This window comes from Corvus hawaiiensis, chromosome 10, assembly GCF_020740725.1.
Source record: "Corvus hawaiiensis isolate bCorHaw1 chromosome 10, bCorHaw1.pri.cur, whole genome shotgun sequence".
In the NCBI taxonomy this organism is placed as follows: domain Eukaryota; kingdom Metazoa; phylum Chordata; class Aves; order Passeriformes; family Corvidae; genus Corvus; species Corvus hawaiiensis.
In genome coordinates, this window is record NC_063222.1 from 2,833,427 (window position 1) to 2,860,527 (window position 27,101).

At 61.6% G+C, this 27,101-nt stretch overlaps 11 non-coding genes across 11 annotated transcripts; all 11 read left to right on the top strand.

Annotated features, from left to right (window-relative positions):
- Positions 1-394: 394 nt before the first annotated feature.
- LOC125331233 lies at positions 395-513 on the top strand. Its single transcript, XR_007205934.1, has one exon. It is a non-coding gene; the product is annotated as a 5S ribosomal RNA (ribosomal RNA).
- A 2,421-nt stretch (positions 514-2,934) lies between these two features.
- Positions 2,935-3,053, top strand: LOC125331206. The gene has a single exon (XR_007205908.1). It is a non-coding gene; the product is annotated as a 5S ribosomal RNA (ribosomal RNA).
- A 713-nt stretch (positions 3,054-3,766) lies between these two features.
- LOC125331207 lies at positions 3,767-3,885 on the top strand. The gene has a single exon (XR_007205909.1). It is a non-coding gene; the product is annotated as a 5S ribosomal RNA (ribosomal RNA).
- A 2,748-nt stretch (positions 3,886-6,633) lies between these two features.
- LOC125331281 lies at positions 6,634-6,752 on the top strand. The gene has a single exon (XR_007205980.1). It is a non-coding gene; the product is annotated as a 5S ribosomal RNA (ribosomal RNA).
- A 2,848-nt stretch (positions 6,753-9,600) lies between these two features.
- On the top strand, positions 9,601-9,719 carry LOC125331294. Its single transcript, XR_007205991.1, has one exon. It is a non-coding gene; the product is annotated as a 5S ribosomal RNA (ribosomal RNA).
- Positions 9,720-12,567: 2,848 nt separating this feature from the next.
- LOC125331208 lies at positions 12,568-12,686 on the top strand. Its single transcript, XR_007205910.1, has one exon. It is a non-coding gene; the product is annotated as a 5S ribosomal RNA (ribosomal RNA).
- Positions 12,687-15,243: 2,557 nt separating this feature from the next.
- On the top strand, positions 15,244-15,362 carry LOC125331209. Its single transcript, XR_007205911.1, has one exon. It is a non-coding gene; the product is annotated as a 5S ribosomal RNA (ribosomal RNA).
- A 2,421-nt stretch (positions 15,363-17,783) lies between these two features.
- LOC125331210 lies at positions 17,784-17,902 on the top strand. The gene has a single exon (XR_007205912.1). It is a non-coding gene; the product is annotated as a 5S ribosomal RNA (ribosomal RNA).
- Positions 17,903-18,597: 695 nt separating this feature from the next.
- Positions 18,598-18,716, top strand: LOC125331211. The gene has a single exon (XR_007205913.1). It is a non-coding gene; the product is annotated as a 5S ribosomal RNA (ribosomal RNA).
- A 2,757-nt stretch (positions 18,717-21,473) lies between these two features.
- Positions 21,474-21,592, top strand: LOC125331212. Its single transcript, XR_007205914.1, has one exon. It is a non-coding gene; the product is annotated as a 5S ribosomal RNA (ribosomal RNA).
- A 2,848-nt stretch (positions 21,593-24,440) lies between these two features.
- LOC125331213 lies at positions 24,441-24,559 on the top strand. Its single transcript, XR_007205915.1, has one exon. It is a non-coding gene; the product is annotated as a 5S ribosomal RNA (ribosomal RNA).
- Positions 24,560-27,101: the final 2,542 nt, after the last annotated feature.

Sequence of the window (27,101 nt, forward strand, 5' to 3'; positions counted from 1 at the left end):
CACATAGCTTGCGTTGCTGGCGTGGCTTTTGTGGCTTGTGTGGTGCTGGGTCTGTCTGTAGGTTCTGTTGTTGCTGACGGCGGTGCTGGTGGCCATGACTGTGGATGCTTGCATAGCTCGTGCGGCTGGCGTGGCTTGAGTAGCTTGTGCAGCTCTGGGTCTGGCTGCAGGTTCCGTTGTTGCAAAGGCCAAAGCAAGTGGCCATGACTGTTGATGCTCGCGTGGCTGGCGTGGCCGGCGTGGCTTGTGTGGCCTGTGTGGCGCTTGGTCTGGCTGCAGGTTCCGTTGTTGCCGAGGGCGGCGCTGGCGGCCGTGTGCCGGGTGCGGGGGGCATTGGGGCAGGGCAGGAAGGCGCTGGCGTGTGCTGGAGAGCGCTGCTGTGGGGCTGAGGGGTGCCTACGGCCATACCACCCTGAGAACGCCCGATCTCGTCTGATCTCGGAAGCTAAGCAGGGCCGGGCCCGGTTAGTACTTGGATGGGAGACCGCCTGGGAATACCGGGTGCTGTAGGCTTCTTTTGCTGTCTTCCGGGGACTGCGACAGAGGTGCCTTGTTTTGTTTGGGCACATGAGCAAAGGGGCACGAGGGCCACGGTGGCCGTGGCTCGCGTGGCTCATGGGGCTTGTGTGGCTGGCGTGGCTTGTGTGGCTCTGGGTCTGGCTGCAGGTTCCGTTGTTGCCGAGGGCAGACCTGGTGGCCATGACTGTTGATGCTCACGTAGCTTTTGTAGCTTGCGCGGCTGGCGTGGCTTGTGTGGCTTGTGTGGTGCTGGGTCTGGCTGCAGGTCCCATTGTTGCCAAGGGCAGACCCGGTGGCCATGACTGTTGATGCTCCCGTAGCTTGTGTGGCTGGCGTGGCTTGTGTGGTGCCAGGTCTGGCTGCAGGTTCCGTTGTTGCCAAGGCCGAAGCAAGTGGCCATGACTGTTGATGCTCGTGTGGCTCACGTGGCTGGCGTGGCTTGTGTGGCTTGTGTGGCTCTGGGTCTGGCTGCAGGTTCCATTGTTGCCAAGGGCAGACCCGGTGGCCATGACTGTTGATGCTCCCGTAGCTTGCGTGGCTTTTGTGGCTTGTGTGGTGCTGGGTCTGTCTGTAGGTTCTGTTGTTGCCGACGGCGGCGCTGGTGTCCACGACTGTGGATACTTGCATAGCTCGTGCGGCTGGCGTGGCTTGTGTGGGTCCAGGTCTGGCTGCAGGTTCCACTGTTGCCGAGGACAGACCTGGTGGCCATGACTGTTGATGCTCGCGTGCCTGGCGTGGCTTGTGTGGCTTGCGTGGTGCTTGGTCTGGATGCAGGTGCCGTTGTTGCCAAGGCCGAAGCAAGTGGCCATGACTGTTGATGCTCACGTAGTTCGCGTGGCTGGCGTGGCTGTGGGTCTGGCTGCAGGTTCCGTTGTTGCCGAGGGCAGACCTGGTGGCCGTGACTGTTGATGCTCACGTAGCTTGCGTGGCTGGCGTTGCATTTGTGGCTTGTGTGGTGCTGGGTCTGGCTGCAGGTTCTGTTGTTGCAAAGGCCAAAGCAAGTGGCCATGACTGTTGATGCTCCCGTAGCTTGCGTAGCTTGCGTGGCCGGCGTGGCTTGTGTGGCTTGTGTGGCTCTGGGTCTGGCTGCAGGTTCCGTTGTTGCCGCGGGCAGACCTGGTGGCCGTGACTGTTGATGCTCCCGTAGCTTTTGTAGCTTGCGCGGCTGGCGTGGCTTGTGTGGCTTGTGTGGTGCTGGGTCTGGCTGCAGGTTCCGTTGTTGCCAAGGGTGAAGCAAGTGGCCATGACTGTTGATGCTCCCGTAGCTCGCGTGGCTGGCATGGTTTGAGTGGCTTGTGTGGCTCTGGGTCTGGCTGCAGGTTCCGTTGTTGGCAAGGACAGACCTGGTGGCCATGACTGTTGATGCTCACGTAGCTTGCGTTGCTGGCGTGGCTTGTGTGGCTTGTGTGGTGCCAGGTCTGGCTGCAGGTTCCGTTGTTGCCAAGGCCGAAGCAAGTGGCCATGACTGTTGATGCTCATGTAGTTCGCGTGGCTGGCGCGGCTGGCGTGGCTGGCGTGGCTGTGGATCTGGCTGCAGGTTCCGTTGTTGCCGAGGGCTGACCCAGTGGCCATGACTGGTGATGCTCACGTAGCTTGCGTGGCTGGCGTTGCATGTGTGGCTTGTGTGGTGCTGGGTCTGGCTGCAGGTTCCGTTGTTGCCAAGGGCGAAGCAAGTGGCCATGACTGTTGATGCGCGTGTGGCTGGCGTGGCTGGCGTGGCTTGTGTGGCTTGTGTGGCTCTGAGTCTGGCTGCAGGTTCCATTGTTGCCGACGGCAGCGCTGGTGGCCGTGACTGTTGATGCTCGTGTAGCTAACGTGGCTGGTGTGGCTTGAGTAGCTTGTGTGGCTCTGGGTCTGGCTGCAGGTTCCATTGTTGCCGAGGGCAGACCCGGTGGCCATGACTGTTGATGCTCCCGTAGCTTGCGTGGCTGGCATTGCATGTGAGGCTTGTGTGGTGCTGGGTCTGGCTGCAGGTTCCATTGTTGCCAAGGGCAGACCCGGTGGCCATGACTGTTGATGCTCACATAGCTTGCGTTGCTGGCGTGGCTTTTGTGGCTTGTGTGGTGCTGGGTCTGTCTGTAGGTTCTGTTGTTGCTGACGGCGGTGCTGGTGGCCATGACTGTGGATGCTTGCATAGCTCGTGCGGCTGGCGTGGCTTGAGTAGCTTGTGCAGCTCTGGGTCTGGCTGCAGGTTCCGTTGTTGCAAAGGCCAAAGCAAGTGGCCATGACTGTTGATGCTCGCGTGGCTGGCGTGGCCGGCGTGGCTTGTGTGGCCTGTGTGGCGCTTGGTCTGGCTGCAGGTTCCGTTGTTGCCGAGGGCGGCGCTGGCGGCCGTGTGCCGGGTGCGGGGGGCATTGGGGCAGGGCAGGAAGGCGCTGGCGTGTGCTGGAGAGCGCTGCTGTGGGGCTGAGGGGTGCCTACGGCCATACCACCCTGAGAACGCCCGATCTCGTCTGATCTCGGAAGCTAAGCAGGGTCGGGCCCGGTTAGTACTTGGATGGGAGACCGCCTGGGAATACCGGGTGCTGTAGGCTTCTTTTGCTGTGTCCTGGGGTCTGGGCAAGAGGTGCCTTGTTTTGTTTGGGCACACGAGCAAAGGGGCACGAGGGCAACGGTGGCCGTGGCTCGCGTGGCTCATGGGGCTTGTGTGGCTGGCGTGGCTGGCGTGGCTTGTGTGGCTTGTGTGGCTCTGGGTCTGGCTACAGGTTCCGTTGTTGGCAAGGACAGACCTGGTGGCCATGAGTGTTGATGCTCCCGTAGCTCACATGGCTGGCGTGGCTGTTGTTGCTTGTGTGGTGCCAGGTCTGGCTGCAGGTTCTGTTGTTGCCAAGGCCGAAGCAAGTGGCCATGACTGTTGATGCTCATGTAGTTCGCGTGGCCGGCGTTGCTTGTGTGGCTCTGGGTCTGCCTGCAGGTGCCATTGTTGCCGAGGGCTGACCCGGTGGCCATGACTGTTGATGCTCACGTAGCTCACGTGGCTGGCGTGGTTCGAGTAGCTTGTGCAGCTCTGGGTCTGGCTGCAGGTTCCGTTGTTGCCAAGGGCGAAGCAAGTGGCCATGACTGTTGATGCTCGCGTGGCTGGCGTGGCCGGCGTGGCTTGTGTGGCCTGTGTGGCGCTTGGTCTGGCTGCAGGTTCCGTTGTTGCCGAGGGCGGCGCTGGCGGCCGTGTGCCGGGTGCGGGGGGCATTGGGGCAGGGCAGGAAGGCGCTGGCGTGTGCTGGAGAGCGCTGCTGTGGGGCTGAGGGGTGCCTACGGCCATACCACCCTGAGAACGCCCGATCTCGTCTGATCTCGGAAGCTAAGCAGGGTCGGGCCCGGTTAGTACTTGGATGGGAGACCGCCTGGGAATACCGGGTGCTGTAGGCTTCTTTTGCTGTCTTCCGGGGACTGCGACAGAGGTGCCTTGTTTTGTTTGGGCACATGAGCAAAGGGGCACGAGGGCCACGGTGGCCGTGGCTCGCGTGGCTCATGGGGCTTGTGTGGCTGGCGTGGCTTGTGTGGCTCTGGGTCTGGCTGCAGGTTCCGTTGTTGCCGCGGGCAGACCTGGTGGCCATGACTGTTGATGCTCACGTAGCTTTTGTAGCTTGCGCGGCTGGCGTGGCTTGTGTGGCTTGTGTGGTGCTGGGTCTGGCTGCAGGTCCCATTGTTGCCAAGGGCAGACCCCGTGGCCATGACTGTTGATGCTCCCGTAGCTTGTGTGGCTGGCGTGGCTTGTGTGGTGCCAGCTCTGGCTGCAGGTTCCGTTGTTGCCAAGGCCGAAGCAAGTGGCCATGACTGTTGATGCTCGTGTGGCTCACATGGCTGGTGTGGCTTGTGTGGCTTGTGTGGCTCTGGGTCTGGCTGCAGGTTCCATTGTTGCCAAGGGCAGACCCGGTGGCCATGACTGTTGATGCTCCCGTAGCTTGCGTGGCTTTTGTGGCTTGTGTGGTGCTGGGTCTGTCTGTAGGTTCTGTTGTTGCCGACGGCGGCGCTGGTGTCCACGACTGTGGATGCTTGCATAGCTCGTGCGGCTGGCGTGGCTTGTGTGGGTCCAGGTCTGGCTGCAGGTTCCACTGTTGCCGAGGACAGACCTGGTGGCCATGACTGTTGATGCTCGCGTGCCTGGCGTGGCTTGTGTGGCTTGCGTGGTGCTTGGTCTGGATGCAGGTGCCGTTGTTGCCAAGGCCGAAGCAAGTGGCCATGACTGTTGATGCTCACGTAGTTCGCGTGGCCGGCGGGGCTTGTGAGGCTTGTGTGGCTCTGGGTCCAGCTGCAGGTTCCGTTGTTGCCGACGGCGGCGCTGGTGGCCGTGAGTGTTGATGCTCCCGTAGCTCGCGTGGCTGGCGTGGTTTGAGTTGCTTGTGTGGCTCTGGGTCTGGCTGCAGGTTCCGTTGTTGCCGAGGGCAGACCTGGTGGCCATGACTGTTGATGCTCACGTAGCTCACGTGGCTGGCGTGGCTTGTGTGGCTTGTGTGGTGCTGGGTCTGGCTGCAGGTTCCGTTGTTGCCAAGGCCGAAGCAAGTGGCCATGACTGTTGATGCTCATGTAGTTCGCGTGGCTGGCGTGGCTGTGGGTCTGGCTGCAGGTTCCGTTGTTGCCGAGGGCAGACCTGGTGGCCGTGACTGTTGATGCTCACGTAGCTTGCGTGGCTGGCGTTGCATTTGTGGCTTGTGTGGTGCTGGGTCTGGCTGCAGGTTCTGTTGTTGCAAAGGCCAAAGCAAGTGGCCATGACTGTTGATGCTCCCGTAGCTTGCGTAGCTTGCGTGGCCGGCGTGGCTTGTGTGGCTTGTGTGGCTCTGGGTCTGGCTGCAGGTTCCGTTGTTGCCGCGGGCAGACCTGGTGGCCGTGACTGTTGATGCTCCCGTAGCTTTTGTAGCTTGCGCGGCTGGCGTGGCTTGTGTGGCTTGTGTGGTGCTGGGTCTGGCTGCAGGTTCCGTTGTTGCCAAGGGTGAAGCAAGTGGCCATGACTGTTGATGCTCCCGTAGCTCGCGTGGCTGGCATGGTTTGAGTGGCTTGTGTGGCTCTGGGTCTGGCTGCAGGTTCCGTTGTTGGCAAGGACAGACCTGGTGGCCATGACTGTTGATGCTCACGTAGCTTGCGTTGCTGGCGTGGCTTGTGTGGCTTGTGTGGTGCCAGGTCTGGCTGCAGGTTCCGTTGTTGCCAAGGCCGAAGCAAGTGGCCATGACTGTTGATGCTCATGTAGTTCGCGTGGCTGGCGCGGCTGGCGTGGCTGGCGTGGCTGTGGATCTGGCTGCAGGTTCCGTTGTTGCCGAGGGCTGACCCAGTGGCCATGACTGGTGATGCTCACGTAGCTTGCGTGGCTGGCGTTGCATGTGTGGCTTGTGTGGTGCTGGGTCTGGCTGCAGGTTCCGTTGTTGCCAAGGGCGAAGCAAGTGGCCATGACTGTTGATGCGCGTGTGGCTGGCGTGGCTGGCGTGGCTTGTGTGGCTTGTGTGGCTCTGAGTCTGGCTGCAGGTTCCATTGTTGCCGACGGCAGCGCTGGTGGCCGTGACTGTTGATGCTCGTGTAGCTAACGTGGCTGGTGTGGCTTGAGTAGCTTGTGTGGCTCTGGGTCTGGCTGCAGGTTCCATTGTTGCCGAGGGCAGACCCGGTGGCCATGACTGTTGATGCTCCCGTAGCTTGCGTGGCTGGCATTGCATGTGAGGCTTGTGTGGTGCTGGGTCTGGCTGCAGGTTCCATTGTTGCCAAGGGCAGACCCGGTGGCCATGACTGTTGATGCTCACATAGCTTGCGTTGCTGGCGTGGCTTTTGTGGCTTGTGTGGTGCTGGGTCTGTCTGTAGGTTCTGTTGTTGCTGACGGCGGTGCTGGTGGCCATGACTGTGGATGCTTGCATAGCTCGTGCGGCTGGCGTGGCTTGAGTAGCTTGTGCAGCTCTGGGTCTGGCTGCAGGTTCCGTTGTTGCAAAGGCCAAAGCAAGTGGCCATGACTGTTGATGCTCGCGTGGCTGGCGTGGCCGGCGTGGCTTGTGTGGCCTGTGTGGCGCTTGGTCTGGCTGCAGGTTCCGTTGTTGCCGAGGGCGGCGCTGGCGGCCGTGTGCCGGGTGCGGGGGGCATTGGGGCAGGGCAGGAAGGCGCTGGCGTGTGCTGGAGAGCGCTGCTGTGGGGCTGAGGGGTGCCTACGGCCATACCACCCTGAGAACGCCCGATCTCGTCTGATCTCGGAAGCTAAGCAGGGTCGGGCCCGGTTAGTACTTGGATGGGAGACCACCTGGGAATACCGGGTGCTGTAGGCTTCTTTTGCTGTCTTCCGGGGACTGCGACAGAGGTGCCTTGTTTTGTTTGGGCACACGAGCAAAGGGGCACAAGGGCAACGGTGGCCGTGGCTCGCGTGGCTCATGGGGCTTGTGTGGCTGGCGTGGCTTGTGTGGCTCTGGGTCTGGCTGCAGGTTCCGTTGTTGCCGCGGGCAGACCTGGTGGCCATGACTGTTGATGCTCACGTAGCTTTTGTAGCTTGCGCGGCTGGCGTGGCTTGTGTGGTTTGTGTGGTGCTGGGTCTGGCTGCAGGTCCCATTGTTGCCAAGGGCAGACCCCGTGGCCATGACTGTTGATGCTCCCGTAGCTTGTGTGGCTGGCGTGGCTTGTGTGGTGCCAGCTCTGGCTGCAGGTTCCGTTGTTGCCAAGGCCGAAGCAAGTGGCCATGACTGTTGATGCTCGTGTGGCTCACGTGGCTGGCGTGGCTTGTGTGGCTTGTGTGGCTCTGGGTCTGGCTGCAGGTTCCATTGTTGCCAAGGGCAGACCCGGTGGCCATGACTGTTGATGCTCCCGTAGCTTGCGTGGCTTTTGTGGCTTGTGTGGTGCTGGGTCTGTCTGTAGGTTCTGTTGTTGCCGACGGCGGCGCTGGTGTCCACGACTGTGGATGCTTGCATAGCTCGTGCGGCTGGCGTGGCTTGTGTGGGTCCAGGTCTGGCTGCAGGTTCCACTGTTGCCGAGGACAGACCTGGTGGCCATGACTGTTGATGCTCGCGTGCCTGGCGTGGCTTGTGTGGCTTGCGTGGTGCTTGGTCTGGATGCAGGTGCCGTTGTTGCCAAGGCCGAAGCAAGTGGCCATGACTGTTGATGCTCACGTAGTTCGCGTGGCCGGCGGGGCTTGTGAGGCTTGTGTGGCTCTGGGTCCAGCTGCAGGTTCCGTTGTTGCCGACGGCGGCGCTGGTGGCCGTGACTGTTGATGCTCCCGTAGCTCGCGTGGCTGGCGTGGTTTGAGTTGCTTGTGTGGCTCTGGGTCTGGCTGCAGGTTCCGTTGTTGCCGCGGGCAGACCTGGTGGCCATGACTGTTGATGCTCACGTAGCTCACGTGGCTGGCGTGGCTTGTGTGGCTTGTGTGGTGCTGGGTCTGGCTGCAGGTCCCATTGTTGCCAAGGGCAGACCCGGTGGCCATGACTGTTGATGCTCCCGTAGCTTGCGTGGCTGGCGTGGCTTGTGTGGTGCCAGGTCTGGCTGCAGGTTCCGTTGTTGCCAAGGCCGAAGCAAGTGGCCATGACTGTTGATGCTCATGTAGTTCGCGTGGCTGGCGTGGCTGTGGGTCTGGCTGCAGGTTCCGTTGTTGCCGAGGGCAGACCTGGTGGCCGTGACTGTTGATGCTCACGTAGCTTGCGTGGCTGGCGTTGCATTTGTGGCTTGTGTGGTGCTGGGTCTGGCTGCAGGTTCTGTTGTTGCAAAGGCCAAAGCAAGTGGCCATGACTGTTGATGCTCCCGTAGCTTGCGTAGCTTGCGTGGCCGGCGTGGCTTGTGTGGCTTGTGTGGCTCTGGGTCTGGCTGCAGGTTCCGTTGTTGCCGCGGGCAGACCTGGTGGCCGTGACTGTTGATGCTCCCGTAGCTTTTGTAGCTTGCGCAGCTGGCGTGGCTTGTGTGGCTTGTGTGGTGCTGGGTCTGGCTGCAGGTTCCGTTGTTGCCAAGGGTGAAGCAAGTGGCCATGACTGTTGATGCTCCCGTAGCTCGCGTGGCTGGCGTGGTTTGAGTGGCTTGTGTGGCTCTGGGTCTGGCTGCAGGTTCCGTTGTTGGCAAGGACAGACCTGGTGGCCATGACTGTTGATGCTCACGTAGCTTGCGTGGCTGGCGTGGCTTGTGTGGCTTGTGTGGTGCCAGGTCTGGCTGCAGGTTCCGTTGTTGCCAAGGCCGAAGCAAGTGGCCATGACTGTTGATGCTCATGTAGTTCGCGTGGCTGGCGCGGCTGGCGTGGCTGGCGTGGCTGTGGATCTGGCTGCAGGTTCCGTTGTTGCCGAGGGCTGACCCAGTGGCCATGACTGGTGATGCTCACGTAGCTTGCGTGGCTGGCGTTGCATGTGTGGCTTGTGTGGTGCTGGGTCTGGCTGCAGGTTCCGTTGTTGCCAAGGGCGAAGCAAGTGGCCATGACTGTTGATGCGCGTGTGGCTGGCGTGGCTGGCGTGGCTTGTGTGGCTTGTGTGGCTCTGAGTCTGGCTGCAGGTTCCATTGTTGCCGACGGCAGCGCTGGTGGCCGTGACTGTTGATGCTCGTGTAGCTAACGTGGCTGGTGTGGCTTGAGTAGCTTGTGTGGCTCTGGGTCTGGCTGCAGGTTCCATTGTTGCCGAGGGCAGACCCGGTGGCCATGACTGTTGATGCTCCCGTAGCTTGCGTGGCTGGCATTGCATGTGAGGCTTGTGTGGTGCTGGGTCTGGCTGCAGGTTCCATTGTTGCCAAGGGCAGACCCGGTGGCCATGACTGTTGATGCTCACATAGCTTGCGTTGCTGGCGTGGCTTTTGTGGCTTGTGTGGTGCTGGGTCTGTCTGTAGGTTCTGTTGTTGCTGACGGCGGTGCTGGTGGCCATGACTGTGGATGCTTGCATAGCTCGTGCGGCTGGCGTGGCTTGAGTAGCTTGTGCAGCTCTGGGTCTGGCTGCAGGTTCCGTTGTTGCAAAGGCCAAAGCAAGTGGCCATGACTGTTGATGCTCGCGTGGCTGGCGTGGCCGGCGTGGCTTGTGTGGCCTGTGTGGCGCTTGGTCTGGCTGCAGGTTCCGTTGTTGCCGAGGGCGGCGCTGGCGGCCGTGTGCCGGGTGCGGGGGGCATTGGGGCAGGGCAGGAAGGCGCTGGCGTGTGCTGGAGAGCGCTGCTGTGGGGCTGAGGGGTGCCTACGGCCATACCACCCTGAGAACGCCCGATCTCGTCTGATCTCGGAAGCTAAGCAGGGTCGGGCCCGGTTAGTACTTGGATGGGAGACCACCTGGGAATACCGGGTGCTGTAGGCTTCTTTTGCTGTCTTCCGGGGACTGCGACAGAGGTGCCTTGTTTTGTTTGGGCACACGAGCAAAGGGGCACAAGGGCAACGGTGGCCGTGGCTCGCGTGGCTCATGGGGCTTGTGTGGCTGGCGTGGCTTGTGTGGCTCTGGGTCTGGCTGCAGGTTCCGTTGTTGCCGCGGGCAGACCTGGTGGCCATGACTGTTGATGCTCACGTAGCTTTTGTAGCTTGCGCGGCTGGCGTGGCTTGTGTGGTTTGTGTGGTGCTGGGTCTGGCTGCAGGTCCCATTGTTGCCAAGGGCAGACCCCGTGGCCATGACTGTTGATGCTCCCGTAGCTTGTGTGGCTGGCGTGGCTTGTGTGGTGCCAGCTCTGGCTGCAGGTTCCGTTGTTGCCAAGGCCGAAGCAAGTGGCCATGACTGTTGATGCTCGTGTGGCTCACGTGGCTGGCGTGGCTTGTGTGGCTTGTGTGGCTCTGGGTCTGGCTGCAGGTTCCATTGTTGCCAAGGGCAGACCCGGTGGCCATGACTGTTGATGCTCCCGTAGCTTGCGTGGCTTTTGTGGCTTGTGTGGTGCTGGGTCTGTCTGTAGGTTCTGTTGTTGCCGACGGCGGCGCTGGTGTCCACGACTGTGGATGCTTGCATAGCTCGTGCGGCTGGCGTGGCTTGTGTGGGTCCAGGTCTGGCTGCAGGTTCCACTGTTGCCGAGGACAGACCTGGTGGCCATGACTGTTGATGCTCGCGTGCCTGGCGTGGCTTGTGTGGCTTGCGTGGTGCTTGGTCTGGATGCAGGTGCCGTTGTTGCCAAGGCCGAAGCAAGTGGCCATGACTGTTGATGCTCACGTAGTTCGCGTGGCCGGCGGGGCTTGTGAGGCTTGTGTGGCTCTGGGTCCAGCTGCAGGTTCCGTTGTTGCCGACGGCGGCGCTGGTGGCCGTGACTGTTGATGCTCCCGTAGCTCGCGTGGCTGGCGTGGTTTGAGTTGCTTGTGTGGCTCTGGGTCTGGCTGCAGGTTCCGTTGTTGCCGCGGGCAGACCTGGTGGCCATGACTGTTGATGCTCACGTAGCTCACGTGGCTGGCGTGGCTTGTGTGGCTTGTGTGGTGCTGGGTCTGGCTGCAGGTCCCATTGTTGCCAAGGGCAGACCCGGTGGCCATGACTGTTGATGCTCCCGTAGCTTGCGTGGCTGGCGTGGCTTGTGTGGTGCCAGGTCTGGCTGCAGGTTCCGTTGTTGCCAAGGCCGAAGCAAGTGGCCATGACTGTTGATGCTCATGTAGTTCGCGTGGCTGGCGTGGCTGTGGGTCTGGCTGCAGGTTCCGTTGTTGCCGAGGGCAGACCTGGTGGCCGTGACTGTTGATGCTCACGTAGCTTGCGTGGCTGGCGTTGCATTTGTGGCTTGTGTGGTGCTGGGTCTGGCTGCAGGTTCTGTTGTTGCAAAGGCCAAAGCAAGTGGCCATGACTGTTGATGCTCCCGTAGCTTGCGTAGCTTGCGTGGCCGGCGTGGCTTGTGTGGCTTGTGTGGCTCTGGGTCTGGCTGCAGGTTCCGTTGTTGCCGCGGGCAGACCTGGTGGCCGTGACTGTTGATGCTCCCGTAGCTTTTGTAGCTTGCGCGGCTGGCGTGGCTTGTGTGGCTTGTGTGGTGCTGGGTCTGGCTGCAGGTTCCGTTGTTGCCAAGGGTGAAGCAAGTGGCCATGACTGTTGATGCTCCCGTAGCTTGCGCGGCTGGCGTGGTTTGAGTGGCTTGTGTGGCTCTGGGTCTGGCTGCAGGTTCCGTTGTTGGCAAGGACAGACCTGGTGGCCGTGACTGTTGATGCTCACGTAGCTTGCGTGGCTGGCGTGGCTTGTGTGGCTTGTGTGGTGCCAGGTCTGGCTGCAGGTTCCGTTGTTGCCAAGGCCGAAGCAAGTGGCCATGACTGTTGATGCTCATGTAGTTCGCGTGGCTGGCGCGGCTGGCGTGGCTGGCGTGGCTGTGGATCTGGCTGCAGGTTCCGTTGTTGCCGAGGGCTGACCCAGTGGCCATGACTGGTGATGCTCACGTAGCTTGCGTGGCTGGCGTTGCATGTGTGGCTTGTGTGGTGCTGGGTCTGGCTGCAGGTTCCGTTGTTGCCAAGGGCGAAGCAAGTGGCCATGACTGTTGATGCGCGTGTGGCTGGCGTGGCTGGCGTGGCTTGTGTGGCTTGTGTGGCTCTGAGTCTGGCTGCAGGTTCCATTGTTGCCGACGGCAGCGCTGGTGGCCGTGACTGTTGATGCTCGTGTAGCTAACGTGGCTGGTGTGGCTTGAGTAGCTTGTGTGGCTCTGGGTCTGGCTGCAGGTTCCATTGTTGCCGAGGGCAGACCCGGTGGCCATGACTGTTGATGCTCCCGTAGCTTGCGTGGCTGGCATTGCATGTGAGGCTTGTGTGGTGCTGGGTCTGGCTGCAGGTTCCATTGTTGCCAAGGGCAGACCCGGTGGCCATGACTGTTGATGCTCACATAGCTTGCGTTGCTGGCGTGGCTTTTGTGGCTTGTGTGGTGCTGGGTCTGTCTGTAGGTTCTGTTGTTGCTGACGGCGGTGCTGGTGGCCATGACTGTGGATGCTTGCATAGCTCGTGCGGCTGGCGTGGCTTGAGTAGCTTGTGCAGCTCTGGGTCTGGCTGCAGGTTCCGTTGTTGCAAAGGCCAAAGCAAGTGGCCATGACTGTTGATGCTCGCGTGGCTGGCGTGGCCGGCGTGGCTTGTGTGGCCTGTGTGGCGCTTGGTCTGGCTGCAGGTTCCGTTGTTGCCGAGGGCGGCGCTGGCGGCCGTGTGCCGGGTGCGGGGGGCATTGGGGCAGGGCAGGAAGGCGCTGGCGTGTGCTGGAGAGCGCTGCTGTGGGGCTGAGGGGTGCCTACGGCCATACCACCCTGAGAACGCCCGATCTCGTCTGATCTCGGAAGCTAAGCAGGGTCGGGCCCGGTTAGTACTTGGATGGGAGACCGCCTGGGAATACCGGGTGCTGTAGGCTTCTTTTGCTGTGTCCTGGGGTCTGGGCAAGAGGTGCCTTGTTTTGTTTGGGCACACGAGCAAAGGGGCACAAGGGCAACGGTGGCCGTGGCTCGCGTGGCTCATGGGGCTTGTGTGGCTGGCGTGGCTTGTGTGGCTCTGGGTCTGGCTGCAGGTTCCGTTGTTGCCGCGGGCAGACCTGGTGGCCATGACTGTTGATGCTCACGTAGCTTTTGTAGCTTGCGCGGCTGGCGTGGCTTGTGTGGCTTGTGTGGTGCTGGGTCTGGCTGCAGGTCCCATTGTTGCCAAGGGCAGACCCCGTGGCCATGACTGTTGATGCTCCCGTAGCTTGTGTGGCTGGCGTGGCTTGTGTGGTGCCAGCTCTGGCTGCAGGTTCCGTTGTTGCCAAGGCCGAAGCAAGTGGCCATGACTGTTGATGCTCGTGTGGCTCACGTGGCTGGCGTGGCTTGTGTGGCTTGTGTGGCTCTGGGTCTGGCTGCAGGTTCCATTGTTGCCAAGGGCAGACCCGGTGGCCATGACTGTTGATGCTCCCGTAGCTTGCGTGGCTTTTGTGGCTTGTGTGGTGCTGGGTCTGTCTGTAGGTTCTGTTGTTGCCGACGGCGGCGCTGGTGTCCACGACTGTGGATGCTTGCATAGCTCGTGCGGCTGGCGTGGCTTGTGTGGGTCCAGGCCTGGCTGCAGGTTCCACTGTTGCCGAGGACAGACCTGGTGGCCATGACTGTTGATGCTCGCGTGCCTGGCGTGGCTTGTGTGGCTTGCGTGGTGCTTGGTCTGGATGCAGGTGCCGTTGTTGCCAAGGCCGAAGCAAGTGGCCATGACTGTTGATGCTCACGTAGTTCGCGTGGCCGGCGGGGCTTGTGAGGCTTGTGTGGCTCTGGGTCCAGCTGCAGGTTCCGTTGTTGCCGACGGCGGCGCTGGTGGCCGTGACTGTTGATGCTCCCGTAGCTCGCGTGGCTGGCGTGGTTTGAGTTGCTTGTGTGGCTCTGGGTCTGGCTGCAGGTTCCGTTGTTGCCGCGGGCAGACCTGGTGGCCATGACTGTTGATGCTCACGTAGCTCACGTGGCTGGCGTGGCTTGTGTGGCTTGTGTGGTGCTGGGTCTGGCTGCAGGTTCTGTTGTTGCAAAGGCCAAAGCAAGTGGCCATGACTGTTGATGCTCCCGTAGCTTGCGTAGCTTGCGTGGCCGGCGTGGCTTGTGTGGCTTGTGTGGCTCTGGGTCTGGCTGCAGGTTCCGTTGTTGCCGCGGGCAGACCTGGTGGCCGTGACTGTTGATGCTCCCGTAGCTTTTGTAGCTTGCGCGGCTGGCGTGGCTTGTGTGGCTTGTGTGGTGCTGGGTCTGGCTGCAGGTTCCGTTGTTGCCAAGGGTGAAGCAAGTGGCCATGACTGTTGATGCTCCCGTAGCTCGCGTGGCTGGCATGGTTTGAGTGGCTTGTGTGGCTCTGGGTCTGGCTGCAGGTTCCGTTGTTGGCAAGGACAGACCTGGTGGCCATGACTGTTGATGCTCACGTAGCTTGCGTGGCTGGCGTGGCTTGTGTGGCTTGTGTGGTGCCAGGTCTGGCTGCAGGTTCCGTTGTTGCCAAGGCCGAAGCAAGTGGCCATGACTGTTGATGCTCATGTAGTTCGCGTGGCTGGCGCGGCTGGCGTGGCTGGCGTGGCTGGCGTGGCTGTGGATCTGGCTGCAGGTTCCGTTGTTGCCGAGGGCTGACCCAGTGGCCATGACTGGTGATGCTCACGTAGCTTGCGTGGCTGGCGTTGCATGTGTGGCTTGTGTGGTGCTGGGTCTGGCTGCAGGTTCCGTTGTTGCCAAGGGCGAAGCAAGTGGCCATGACTGTTGATGCGCGTGTGGCTGGCGTGGCTGGCGTGGCTTGTGTGGCTTGTGTGGCTCTGAGTCTGGCTGCAGGTTCCATTGTTGCCGACGGCAGCGCTGGTGGCCGTGACTGTTGATGCTCGTGTAGCTAACGTGGCTGGTGTGGCTTGAGTAGCTTGTGTGGCTCTGGGTCTGGCTGCAGGTTCCATTGTTGCCGAGGGCAGACCCGGTGGCCATGACTGTTGATGCTCCCGTAGCTTGCGTGGCTGGCATTGCATGTGAGGCTTGTGTGGTGCTGGGTCTGGCTGCAGGTTCCATTGTTGCCAAGGGCAGACCCGGTGGCCATGACTGTTGATGCTCACATAGCTTGCGTTGCTGGCGTGGCTTTTGTGGCTTGTGTGGTGCTGGGTCTGTCTGTAGGTTCTGTTGTTGCTGACGGCGGTGCTGGTGGCCATGACTGTGGATGCTTGCATAGCTCGTGCGGCTGGCGTGGCTTGAGTAGCTTGTGCAGCTCTGGGTCTGGCTGCAGGTTCCGTTGTTGCAAAGGCCAAAGCAAGTGGCCATGACTGTTGATGCTCGCGTGGCTGGCGTGGCCGGCGTGGCTTGTGTGGCCTGTGTGGCGCTTGGTCTGGCTGCAGGTTCCGTTGTTGCCGAGGGCGGCGCTGGCGGCCGTGTGCCGGGTGCGGGGGGCATTGGGGCAGGGCAGGAAGGCGCTGGCGTGTGCTGGAGAGCGCTGCTGTGGGGCTGAGGGGTGCCTACGGCCATACCACCCTGAGAACGCCCGATCTCGTCTGATCTCGGAAGCTAAGCAGGGTCGGGCCCGGTTAGTACTTGGATGGGAGACCGCCTGGGAATACCGGGTGCTGTAGGCTTCTTTTGCTGTCTTCCGGGGACTGCGACAGAGGTGCCTTGTTTTGTTTGGGCACATGAGCAAAGGGGCACGAGGGCCACGGTGGCCGTGGCTCGCGTGGCTCATGGGGCTTGTGTGGCTGGCGTGGCTTGTGTGGCTCTGGGTCTGGCTGCAGGTTCCGTTGTTGCCGAGGGCAGACCTGGTGGCCATGACTGTTGATGCTCACGTAGCTTTTGTAGCTTGCGCGGCTGGCGTGGCTTGTGTGGCTTGTGTGGTGCTGGGTCTGGCTGCAGGTCCCATTGTTGCCAAGGGCAGACCCGGTGGCCATGACTGTTGATGCTCCCGTAGCTTGTGTGGCTGGCGTGGCTTGTGTGGTGCCAGGTCTGGCTGCAGGTTCCGTTGTTGCCAAGGCCGAAGCAAGTGGCCATGACTGTTGATGCTCGTGTGGCTCACGTGGCTGGCGTGGCTTGTGTGGCTTGTGTGGCTCTGGGTCTGGCTGCAGGTTCCATTGTTGCCAAGGGCAGACCCGGTGGCCATGACTGTTGATGCTCCCGTAGCTTGCGTGGCTTTTGTGGCTTGTGTGGTGCTGGGTCTGTCTGTAGGTTCTGTTGTTGCCGACGGCGGCGCTGGTGTCCACGACTGTGGATACTTGCATAGCTCGTGCGGCTGGCGTGGCTTGTGTGGGTCCAGGTCTGGCTGCAGGTTCCACTGTTGCCGAGGACAGACCTGGTGGCCATGACTGTTGATGCTCGCGTGCCTGGCGTGGCTTGTGTGGCTTGCGTGGTGCTTGGTCTGGATGCAGGTGCCGTTGTTGCCAAGGCCGAAGCAAGTGGCCATGACTGTTGATGCTCACGTAGTTCGCGTGGCTGGCGTGGCTGTGGGTCTGGCTGCAGGTTCCGTTGTTGCCGAGGGCAGACCTGGTGGCCGTGACTGTTGATGCTCACGTAGCTTGCGTGGCTGGCGTTGCATTTGTGGCTTGTGTGGTGCTGGGTCTGGCTGCAGGTTCTGTTGTTGCAAAGGCCAAAGCAAGTGGCCATGACTGTTGATGCTCCCGTAGCTTGCGTAGCTTGCGTGGCCGGCGTGGCTTGTGTGGCTTGTGTGGCTCTGGGTCTGGCTGCAGGTTCCGTTGTTGCCGCGGGCAGACCTGGTGGCCGTGACTGTTGATGCTCCCGTAGCTTTTGTAGCTTGCGCGGCTGGCGTGGCTTGTGTGGCTTGTGTGGTGCTGGGTCTGGCTGCAGGTTCCGTTGTTGCCAAGGGTGAAGCAAGTGGCCATGACTGTTGATGCTCCCGTAGCTCGCGTGGCTGGCATGGTTTGAGTGGCTTGTGTGGCTCTGGGTCTGGCTGCAGGTTCCGTTGTTGGCAAGGACAGACCTGGTGGCCATGACTGTTGATGCTCACGTAGCTTGCGTTGCTGGCGTGGCTTGTGTGGCTTGTGTGGTGCCAGGTCTGGCTGCAGGTTCCGTTGTTGCCAAGGCCGAAGCAAGTGGCCATGACTGTTGATGCTCATGTAGTTCGCGTGGCTGGCGCGGCTGGCGTGGCTGGCGTGGCTGTGGATCTGGCTGCAGGTTCCGTTGTTGCCGAGGGCTGACCCAGTGGCCATGACTGGTGATGCTCACGTAGCTTGCGTGGCTGGCGTTGCATGTGTGGCTTGTGTGGTGCTGGGTCTGGCTGCAGGTTCCGTTGTTGCCAAGGGCGAAGCAAGTGGCCATGACTGTTGATGCGCGTGTGGCTGGCGTGGCTGGCGTGGCTTGTGTGGCTTGTGTGGCTCTGAGTCTGGCTGCAGGTTCCATTGTTGCCGACGGCAGCGCTGGTGGCCGTGACTGTTGATGCTCGTGTAGCTAACGTGGCTGGTGTGGCTTGAGTAGCTTGTGTGGCTCTGGGTCTGGCTGCAGGTTCCATTGTTGCCGAGGGCAGACCCGGTGGCCATGACTGTTGATGCTCCCGTAGCTTGCGTGGCTGGCATTGCATGTGAGGCTTGTGTGGTGCTGGGTCTGGCTGCAGGTTCCATTGTTGCCAAGGGCAGACCCGGTGGCCATGACTGTTGATGCTCACATAGCTTGCGTTGCTGGCGTGGCTTTTGTGGCTTGTGTGGTGCTGGGTCTGTCTGTAGGTTCTGTTGTTGCTGACGGCGGTGCTGGTGGCCATGACTGTGGATGCTTGCATAGCTCGTGCGGCTGGCGTGGCTTGAGTAGCTTGTGCAGCTCTGGGTCTGGCTGCAGGTTCCGTTGTTGCCAAGGGCGAAGCAAGTGGCCATGACTGTTGATGCTCGCGTGGCTGGCGTGGCCGGCGTGGCTTGTGTGGCCTGTGTGGCGCTTGGTCTGGCTGCAGGTTCCGTTGTTGCCGAGGGCGGCGCTGGCGGCCGTGTGCCGGGTGCGGGGGGCATTGGGGCAGGGCAGGAAGGCGCTGGCGTGTGCTGGAGAGCGCTGCTGTGGGGCTGAGGGGTGCCTACGGCCATACCACCCTGAGAACGCCCGATCTCGTCTGATCTCGGAAGCTAAGCAGGGTCGGGCCCGGTTAGTACTTGGATGGGAGACCGCCTGGGAATACCGGGTGCTGTAGGCTTCTTTTGCTGTCTTCCGGGGACTGCGACAGAGGTGCCTTGTTTTGTTTGGGCACATGAGCAAAGGGGCACGAGGGCCACGGTGGCCGTGGCTCGCGTGGCTCATGGGGCTTGTGTGGCTGGCGTGGCTTGTGTGGCTCTGGGTCTGGCTGCAGGTTCCGTTGTTGCCGAGGGCAGACCTGGTGGCCATGACTGTTGATGCTCCCGTAGCTCACATGGCTGGCGTGGCTGTTGTTGCTTGTGTGGTGCCAGGTCTGGCTGCAGGTTCTGTTGTTGCCAAGGCCGAAGCAAGTGGCCATGACTGTTGATGCTCATGTAGTTCGCGTGGCCGGCGTTGCTTGTGTGGCTCTGGGTCTGCCTGCAGGTGCCATTGTTGCCGAGGGCTGACCCGGTGGCCATGACTGTTGATGCTCACGTAGCTCACGTGGCTGGCGTGGTTCGAGTAGCTTGTGCAGCTCTGGGTCTGGCTGCAGGTTCCGTTGTTGCCAAGGGCGAAGCAAGTGGCCATGACTGTTGATGCTCGCGTGGCTGGCGTGGCCGGCGTGGCTTGTGTGGCCTGTGTGGCGCTTGGTCTGGCTGCAGGTTCCGTTGTTGCCGAGGGCGGCGCTGGCGGCCGTGTGCCGGGTGCGGGGGGCATTGGGGCAGGGCAGGAAGGCGCTGGCGTGTGCTGGAGAGCGCTGCTGTGGGGCTGAGGGGTGCCTACGGCCATACCACCCTGAGAACGCCCGATCTCGTCTGATCTCGGAAGCTAAGCAGGGTCGGGCCCGGTTAGTACTTGGATGGGAGACCGCCTGGGAATACCGGGTGCTGTAGGCTTCTTTTGCTGTCTTCCGGGGACTGCGACAGAGGTGCCTTGTTTTGTTTGGGCACATGAGCAAAGGGGCACGAGGGCCACGGTGGCCGTGGCTCGCGTGGCTCATGGGGCTTGTGTGGCTGGCGTGGCTTGTGTGGCTCTGGGTCTGGCTGCAGGTTCCGTTGTTGCCGCGGGCAGACCTGGTGGCCATGACTGTTGATGCTCACGTAGCTTTTGTAGCTTGCGCGGCTGGCGTGGCTTGTGTGGCTTGTGTGGTGCTGGGTCTGGCTGCAGGTCCCATTGTTGCCAAGGGCAGACCCCGTGGCCATGACTGTTGATGCTCCCGTAGCTTGTGTGGCTGGCGTGGCTTGTGTGGTGCCAGGTCTGGCTGCAGGTTCCGTTGTTGCCAAGGCCGAAGCAAGTGGCCATGACTGTTGATGCTCGTGTGGCTCACGTGGCTGGCGTGGCTTGTGTGGCTTGTGTGGCTCTGGGTCTGGCTGCAGGTTCCATTGTTGCCAAGGGCAGACCCGGTGGCCATGACTGTTGATGCTCCCGTAGCTTGCGTGGCTTTTGTGGCTTGTGTGGTGCTGGGTCTGTCTGTAGGTTCTGTTGTTGCCGACGGCGGCGCTGGTGTCCACGACTGTGGATGCTTGCATAGCTCGTGCGGCTGGCGTGGCTTGTGTGGGTCCAGGTCTGGCTGCAGGTTCCACTGTTGCCGAGGACAGACCTGGTGGCCATGACTGTTGATGCTCGCGTGCCTGGCGTGGCTTGTGTGGCTTGCGTGGTGCTTGGTCTGGATGCAGGTGCCGTTGTTGCCAAGGCCGAAGCAAGTGGCCATGACTGTTGATGCTCACGTAGTTCGCGTGGCCGGCGGGGCTTGTGAGGCTTGTGTGGCTCTGGGTCCAGCTGCAGGTTCCGTTGTTGCCGACGGCGGCGCTGGTGGCCGTGAGTGTTGATGCTCCCGTAGCTCGCGTGGCTGGCGTGGTTTGAGTTGCTTGTGTGGCTCTGGGTCTGGCTGCAGGTTCCGTTGTTGCCGAGGGCAGACCTGGTGGCCATGACTGTTGATGCTCACGTAGCTCACGTGGCTGGCGTGGCTTGTGTGGCTTGTGTGGTGCTGGGTCTGGCTGCAGGTTCCGTTGTTGCCAAGGCCGAAGCAAGTGGCCATGACTGTTGATGCTCATGTAGTTCGCGTGGCTGGCGTGGCTGTGGGTCTGGCTGCAGGTTCCGTTGTTGCCGAGGGCAGACCTGGTGGCCGTGACTGTTGATGCTCACGTAGCTTGCGTGGCTGGCGTTGCATTTGTGGCTTGTGTGGTGCTGGGTCTGGCTGCAGGTTCTGTTGTTGCAAAGGCCAAAGCAAGTGGCCATGACTGTTGATGCTCCCGTAGCTTGCGTAGCTTGCGTGGCCGGCGTGGCTTGTGTGGCTTGTGTGGCTCTGGGTCTGGCTGCAGGTTCCGTTGTTGCCGCGGGCAGACCTGGTGGCCGTGACTGTTGATGCTCCCGTAGCTTTTGTAGCTTGCGCAGCTGGCGTGGCTTGTGTGGCTTGTGTGGTGCTGGGTCTGGCTGCAGGTTCCGTTGTTGCCAAGGGTGAAGCAAGTGGCCATGACTGTTGATGCTCCCGTAGCTCGCGTGGCTGGCATGGTTTGAGTGGCTTGTGTGGCTCTGGGTCTGGCTGCAGGTTCCGTTGTTGGCAAGGACAGACCTGGTGGCCATGACTGTTGATGCTCACGTAGCTTGCGTTGCTGGCGTGGCTTGTGTGGCTTGTGTGGTGCCAGGTCTGGCTGCAGGTTCCGTTGTTGCCAAGGCCGAAGCAAGTGGCCATGACTGTTGATGCTCATGTAGTTCGCGTGGCTGGCGCGGCTGGCGTGGCTGGCGTGGCTGTGGATCTGGCTGCAGGTTCCGTTGTTGCCGAGGGCTGACCCAGTGGCCATGACTGGTGATGCTCACGTAGCTTGCGTAGCTTGCGTGGCTGGCGTTGCATGTGTGGCTTGTGTGGTGCTGGGTCTGGCTGCAGGTTCCGTTGTTGCCAAGGGCGAAGCAAGTGGCCATGACTGTTGATGCGCGTGTGGCTGGCGTGGCTGGCGTGGCTTGTGTGGCTTGTGTGGCTCTGAGTCTGGCTGCAGGTTCCATTGTTGCCGACGGCAGCGCTGGTGGCCGTGACTGTTGATGCTCGTGTAGCTAACGTGGCTGGTGTGGCTTGAGTAGCTTGTGTGGCTCTGGGTCTGGCTGCAGGTTCCATTGTTGCCGAGGGCAGACCCGGTGGCCATGACTGTTGATGCTCCCGTAGCTTGCGTGGCTGGCATTGCATGTGAGGCTTGTGTGGTGCTGGGTCTGGCTGCAGGTTCCATTGTTGCCAAGGGCAGACCCGGTGGCCATGACTGTTGATGCTCACATAGCTTGCGTTGCTGGCGTGGCTTTTGTGGCTTGTGTGGTGCTGGGTCTGTCTGTAGGTTCTGTTGTTGCTGACGGCGGTGCTGGTGGCCATGACTGTGGATGCTTGCATAGCTCGTGCGGCTGGCGTGGCTTGAGTAGCTTGTGCAGCTCTGGGTCTGGCTGCAGGTTCCGTTGTTGCAAAGGCCAAAGCAAGTGGCCATGACTGTTGATGCTCGCGTGGCTGGCGTGGCCGGCGTGGCTTGTGTGGCCTGTGTGGCGCTTGGTCTGGCTGCAGGTTCCGTTGTTGCCGAGGGCGGCGCTGGCGGCCGTGTGCCGGGTGCGGGGGGCATTGGGGCAGGGCAGGAAGGCGCTGGCGTGTGCTGGAGAGCGCTGCTGTGGGGCTGAGGGGTGCCTACGGCCATACCACCCTGAGAACGCCCGATCTCGTCTGATCTCGGAAGCTAAGCAGGGTCGGGCCCGGTTAGTACTTGGATGGGAGACCGCCTGGGAATACCGGGTGCTGTAGGCTTCTTTTGCTGTCTTCCGGGGACTGCGACAGAGGTGCCTTGTTTTGTTTGGGCACACGAGCAAAGGGGCACAAGGGCAACGGTGGCCGTGGCTCGCGTGGCTCATGGGGCTTGTGTGGCTGGCGTGGCTTGTGTGGCTCTGGGTCTGGCTGCAGGTTCCGTTGTTGCCGCGGGCAGACCTGGTGGCCATGACTGTTGATGCTCACGTAGCTTTTGTAGCTTGCGCGGCTGGCGTGGCTTGTGTGGTTTGTGTGGTGCTGGGTCTGGCTGCAGGTCCCATTGTTGCCAAGGGCAGACCCCGTGGCCATGACTGTTGATGCTCCCGTAGCTTGTGTGGCTGGCGTGGCTTGTGTGGTGCCAGCTCTGGCTGCAGGTTCCGTTGTTGCCAAGGCCGAAGCAAGTGGCCATGACTGTTGATGCTCGTGTGGCTCACGTGGCTGGCGTGGCTTGTGTGGCTTGTGTGGCTCTGGGTCTGGCTGCAGGTTCCATTGTTGCCAAGGGCAGACCCGGTGGCCATGACTGTTGATGCTCCCGTAGCTTGCGTGGCTTTTGTGGCTTGTGTGGTGCTGGGTCTGTCTGTAGGTTCTGTTGTTGCCGACGGCGGCGCTGGTGTCCACGACTGTGGATGCTTGCATAGCTCGTGCGGCTGGCGTGGCTTGTGTGGGTCCAGGTCTGGCTGCAGGTTCCACTGTTGCCGAGGACAGACCTGGTGGCCATGACTGTTGATGCTCGCGTGCCTGGCGTGGCTTGTGTGGCTTGCGTGGTGCTTGGTCTGGATGCAGGTGCCGTTGTTGCCAAGGCCGAAGCAAGTGGCCATGACTGTTGATGCTCACGTAGTTCGCGTGGCCGGCGGGGCTTGTGAGGCTTGTGTGGCTCTGGGTCCAGCTGCAGGTTCCGTTGTTGCCGACGGCGGCGCTGGTGGCCGTGAGTGTTGATGCTCCCGTAGCTCGCGTGGCTGGCGTGGTTTGAGTTGCTTGTGTGGCTCTGGGTCTGGCTGCAGGTTCCGTTGTTGCCGAGGGCAGACCTGGTGGCCATGACTGTTGATGCTCACGTAGCTCACGTGGCTGGCGTGGCTTGTGTGGCTTGTGTGGTGCTGGGTCTGGCTGCAGGTCCCATTGTTGCCAAGGGCAGACCCGGTGGCCATGACTGTTGATGCTCCCGTAGCTTGCGTGGCTGGCGTGGCTTGTGTGGTGCCAGGTCTGGCTGCAGGTTCCGTTGTTGCCAAGGCCGAAGCAAGTGGCCATGACTGTTGATGCTCATGTAGTTCGCGTGGCTGGCGTGGCTGTGGGTCTGGCTGCAGGTTCCGTTGTTGCCGAGGGCAGACCTGGTGGCCGTGACTGTTGATGCTCACGTAGCTTGCGTGGCTGGCGTTGCATTTGTGGCTTGTGTGGTGCTGGGTCTGGCTGCAGGTTCTGTTGTTGCAAAGGCCAAAGCAAGTGGCCATGACTGTTGATGCTCCCGTAGCTTGCGTAGCTTGCGTGGCCGGCGTGGCTTGTGTGGCTTGTGTGGCTCTGGGTCTGGCTGCAGGTTCCGTTGTTGCCGCGGGCAGACCTGGTGGCCGTGACTGTTGATGCTCCCGTAGCTTTTGTAGCTTGCGCGGCTGGCGTGGCTTGTGTGGCTTGTGTGGTGCTGGGTCTGGCTGCAGGTTCCGTTGTTGCCAAGGGTGAAGCAAGTGGCCATGACTGTTGATGCTCCCGTAGCTTGCGCGGCTGGCGTGGTTTGAGTGGCTTGTGTGGCTCTGGGTCTGGCTGCAGGTTCCGTTGTTGGCAAGGACAGACCTGGTGGCCGTGACTGTTGATGCTCACGTAGCTTGCGTGGCTGGCGTGGCTTGTGTGGCTTGTGTGGTGCCAGGTCTGGCTGCAGGTTCCGTTGTTGCCAAGGCCGAAGCAAGTGGCCATGACTGTTGATGCTCATGTAGTTCGCGTGGCTGGCGCGGCTGGCGTGGCTGGCGTGGCTGTGGATCTGGCTGCAGGTTCCGTTGTTGCCGAGGGCTGACCCAGTGGCCATGACTGGTGATGCTCACGTAGCTTGCGTGGCTGGCGTTGCATGTGTGGCTTGTGTGGTGCTGGGTCTGGCTGCAGGTTCCGTTGTTGCCAAGGGCGAAGCAAGTGGCCATGACTGTTGATGCGCGTGTGGCTGGCGTGGCTGGCGTGGCTTGTGTGGCTTGTGTGGCTCTGAGTCTGGCTGCAGGTTCCATTGTTGCCGACGGCAGCGCTGGTGGCCGTGACTGTTGATGCTCGTGTAGCTAACGTGGCTGGTGTGGCTTGAGTAGCTTGTGTGGCTCTGGGTCTGGCTGCAGGTTCCATTGTTGCCGAGGGCAGACCCGGTGGCCATGACTGTTGATGCTCCCGTAGCTTGCGTGGCTGGCATTGCATGTGAGGCTTGTGTGGTGCTGGGTCTGGCTGCAGGTTCCATTGTTGCCAAGGGCAGACCCGGTGGCCATGACTGTTGATGCTCACATAGCTTGCGTTGCTGGCGTGGCTTTTGTGGCTTGTGTGGTGCTGGGTCTGTCTGTAGGTTCTGTTGTTGCTGACGGCGGTGCTGGTGGCCATGACTGTGGATGCTTGCATAGCTCGTGCGGCTGGCGTGGCTTGAGTAGCTTGTGCAGCTCTGGGTCTGGCTGCAGGTTCCGTTGTTGCAAAGGCCAAAGCAAGTGGCCATGACTGTTGATGCTCGCGTGGCTGGCGTGGCCGGCGTGGCTTGTGTGGCCTGTGTGGCGCTTGGTCTGGCTGCAGGTTCCGTTGTTGCCGAGGGCGGCGCTGGCGGCCGTGTGCCGGGTGCGGGGGGCATTGGGGCAGGGCAGGAAGGCGCTGGCGTGTGCTGGAGAGCGCTGCTGTGGGGCTGAGGGGTGCCTACGGCCATACCACCCTGAGAACGCCCGATCTCGTCTGATCTCGGAAGCTAAGCAGGGTCGGGCCCGGTTAGTACTTGGATGGGAGACCGCCTGGGAATACCGGGTGCTGTAGGCTTCTTTTGCTGTGTCCTGGGGTCTGGGCAAGAGGTGCCTTGTTTTGTTTGGGCACACGAGCAAAGGGGCACAAGGGCAACGGTGGCCGTGGCTCGCGTGGCTCATGGGGCTTGTGTGGCTGGCGTGGCTTGTGTGGCTCTGGGTCTGGCTGCAGGTTCCGTTGTTGCCGCGGGCAGACCTGGTGGCCATGACTGTTGATGCTCACGTAGCTTTTGTAGCTTGCGCGGCTGGCGTGGCTTGTGTGGCTTGTGTGGTGCTGGGTCTGGCTGCAGGTCCCATTGTTGCCAAGGGCAGACCCCGTGGCCATGACTGTTGATGCTCCCGTAGCTTGTGTGGCTGGCGTGGCTTGTGTGGTGCCAGGTCTGGCTGCAGGTTCCGTTGTTGCCAAGGCCGAAGCAAGTGGCCATGACTGTTGATGCTCGTGTGGCTCACGTGGCTGGCGTGGCTTGTGTGGCTTGTGTGGCTCTGGGTCTGGCTGCAGGTTCCATTGTTGCCAAGGGCAGACCCGGTGGCCATGACTGTTGATGCTCCCGTAGCTTGCGTGGCTTTTGTGGCTTGTGTGGTGCTGGGTCTGTCTGTAGGTTCTGTTGTTGCCGACGGCGGCGCTGGTGTCCACGACTGTGGATGCTTGCATAGCTCGTGCGGCTGGCGTGGCTTGTGTGGGTCCAGGCCTGGCTGCAGGTTCCACTGTTGCCGAGGACAGACCTGGTGGCCATGACTGTTGATGCTCGCGTGCCTGGCGTGGCTTGTGTGGCTTGCGTGGTGCTTGGTCTGGATGCAGGTGCCGTTGTTGCCAAGGCCGAAGCAAGTGGCCATGACTGTTGATGCTCACGTAGTTCGCGTGGCCGGCGGGGCTTGTGAGGCTTGTGTGGCTCTGGGTCCAGCTGCAGGTTCCGTTGTTGCCGACGGCGGCGCTGGTGGCCGTGAGTGTTGATGCTCCCGTAGCTCGCGTGGCTGGCGTGGTTTGAGTTGCTTGTGTGGCTCTGGGTCTGGCTGCAGGTTCCGTTGTTGCCGCGGGCAGACCTGGTGGCCGTGACTGTTGATGCTCACGTAGCTCACGTGGCTGGCGTGGCTTGTGTGGCTTGTGTGGTGCTGGGTCTGGCTGCAGGTTCTGTTGTTGCAAAGGCCAAAGCAAGTGGCCATGACTGTTGATGCTCCCGTAGCTTGCGTAGCTTGCGTGGCCGGCGTGGCTTGTGTGGCTTGTGTGGCTCTGGGTCTGGCTGCAGGTTCCGTTGTTGCCGCGGGCAGACCTGGTGGCCGTGACTGTTGATGCTCCCGTAGCTTTTGTAGCTTGCGCGGCTGGCGTGGCTTGTGTGGCTTGTGTGGTGCTGGGTCTGGCTGCAGGTTCCGTTGTTGCCAAGGGTGAAGCAAGTGGCCATGACTGTTGATGCTCCCGTAGCTCGCGTGGCTGGCATGGTTTGAGTGGCTTGTGTGGCTCTGGGTCTGGCTGCAGGTTCCGTTGTTGGCAAGGACAGACCTGGTGGCCATGACTGTTGATGCTCACGTAGCTTGCGTGGCTGGCGTGGCTTGTGTGGCTTGTGTGGTGCCAGGTCTGGCTGCAGGTTCCGTTGTTGCCAAGGCCGAAGCAAGTGGCCATGACTGTTGATGCTCATGTAGTTCGCGTGGCTGGCACGGCTGGCGTGGCTGGCGTGGCTGGCGTGGCTGTGGATCTGGCTGCAGGTTCCGTTGTTGCCGAGGGCTGACCCAGTGGCCATGACTGGTGATGCTCACGTAGCTTGCGTGGCTGGCGTTGCATGTGTGGCTTGTGTGGTGCTGGGTCTGGCTGCAGGTTCCGTTGTTGCCAAGGGCGAAGCAAGTGGCCATGACTGTTGATGCGCGTGTGGCTGGCGTGGCTGGCGTGGCTTGTGTGGCTTGTGTGGCTCTGAGTCTGGCTGCAGGTTCCATTGTTGCCGACGGCAGCGCTGGTGGCCGTGACTGTTGATGCTCGTGTAGCTAACGTGGCTGGTGTGGCTTGAGTAGCTTGTGTGGCTCTGGGTCTGGCTGCAGGTTCCATTGTTGCCGAGGGCAGACCCGGTGGCCATGACTGTTGATGCTCCCGTAGCTTGCGTGGCTGGCATTGCATGTGAGGCTTGTGTGGTGCTGGGTCTGGCTGCAGGTTCCATTGTTGCCAAGGGCAGACCCGGTGGCCATGACTGTTGATGCTCACATAGCTTGCGTTGCTGGCGTGGCTTTTGTGGCTTGTGTGGTGCTGGGTCTGTCTGTAGGTTCTGTTGTTACTGACGGCGGTGCTGGTGGCCATGACTGTGGATGCTTGCATAGCTCGTGCGGCTGGCGTGGCTTGAGTAGCTTGTGCAGCTCTGGGTCTGGCTGCAGGTTCCGTTGTTGCAAAGGCCAAAGCAAGTGGCCATGACTGTTGATGCTCGCGTGGTTGGCGTGGCCGGCGTGGCTTGTGTGGCCTGTGTGGCGCTTGGTCTGGCTGCAGGTTCCGTTGTTGCCGAGGGCGGCGCTGGCGGCCGTGTGCCGGGTGCGGGGGGCATTGGGGCAGGGCAGGAAGGCGCTGGCGTGTGCTGGAGAGCGCTGCT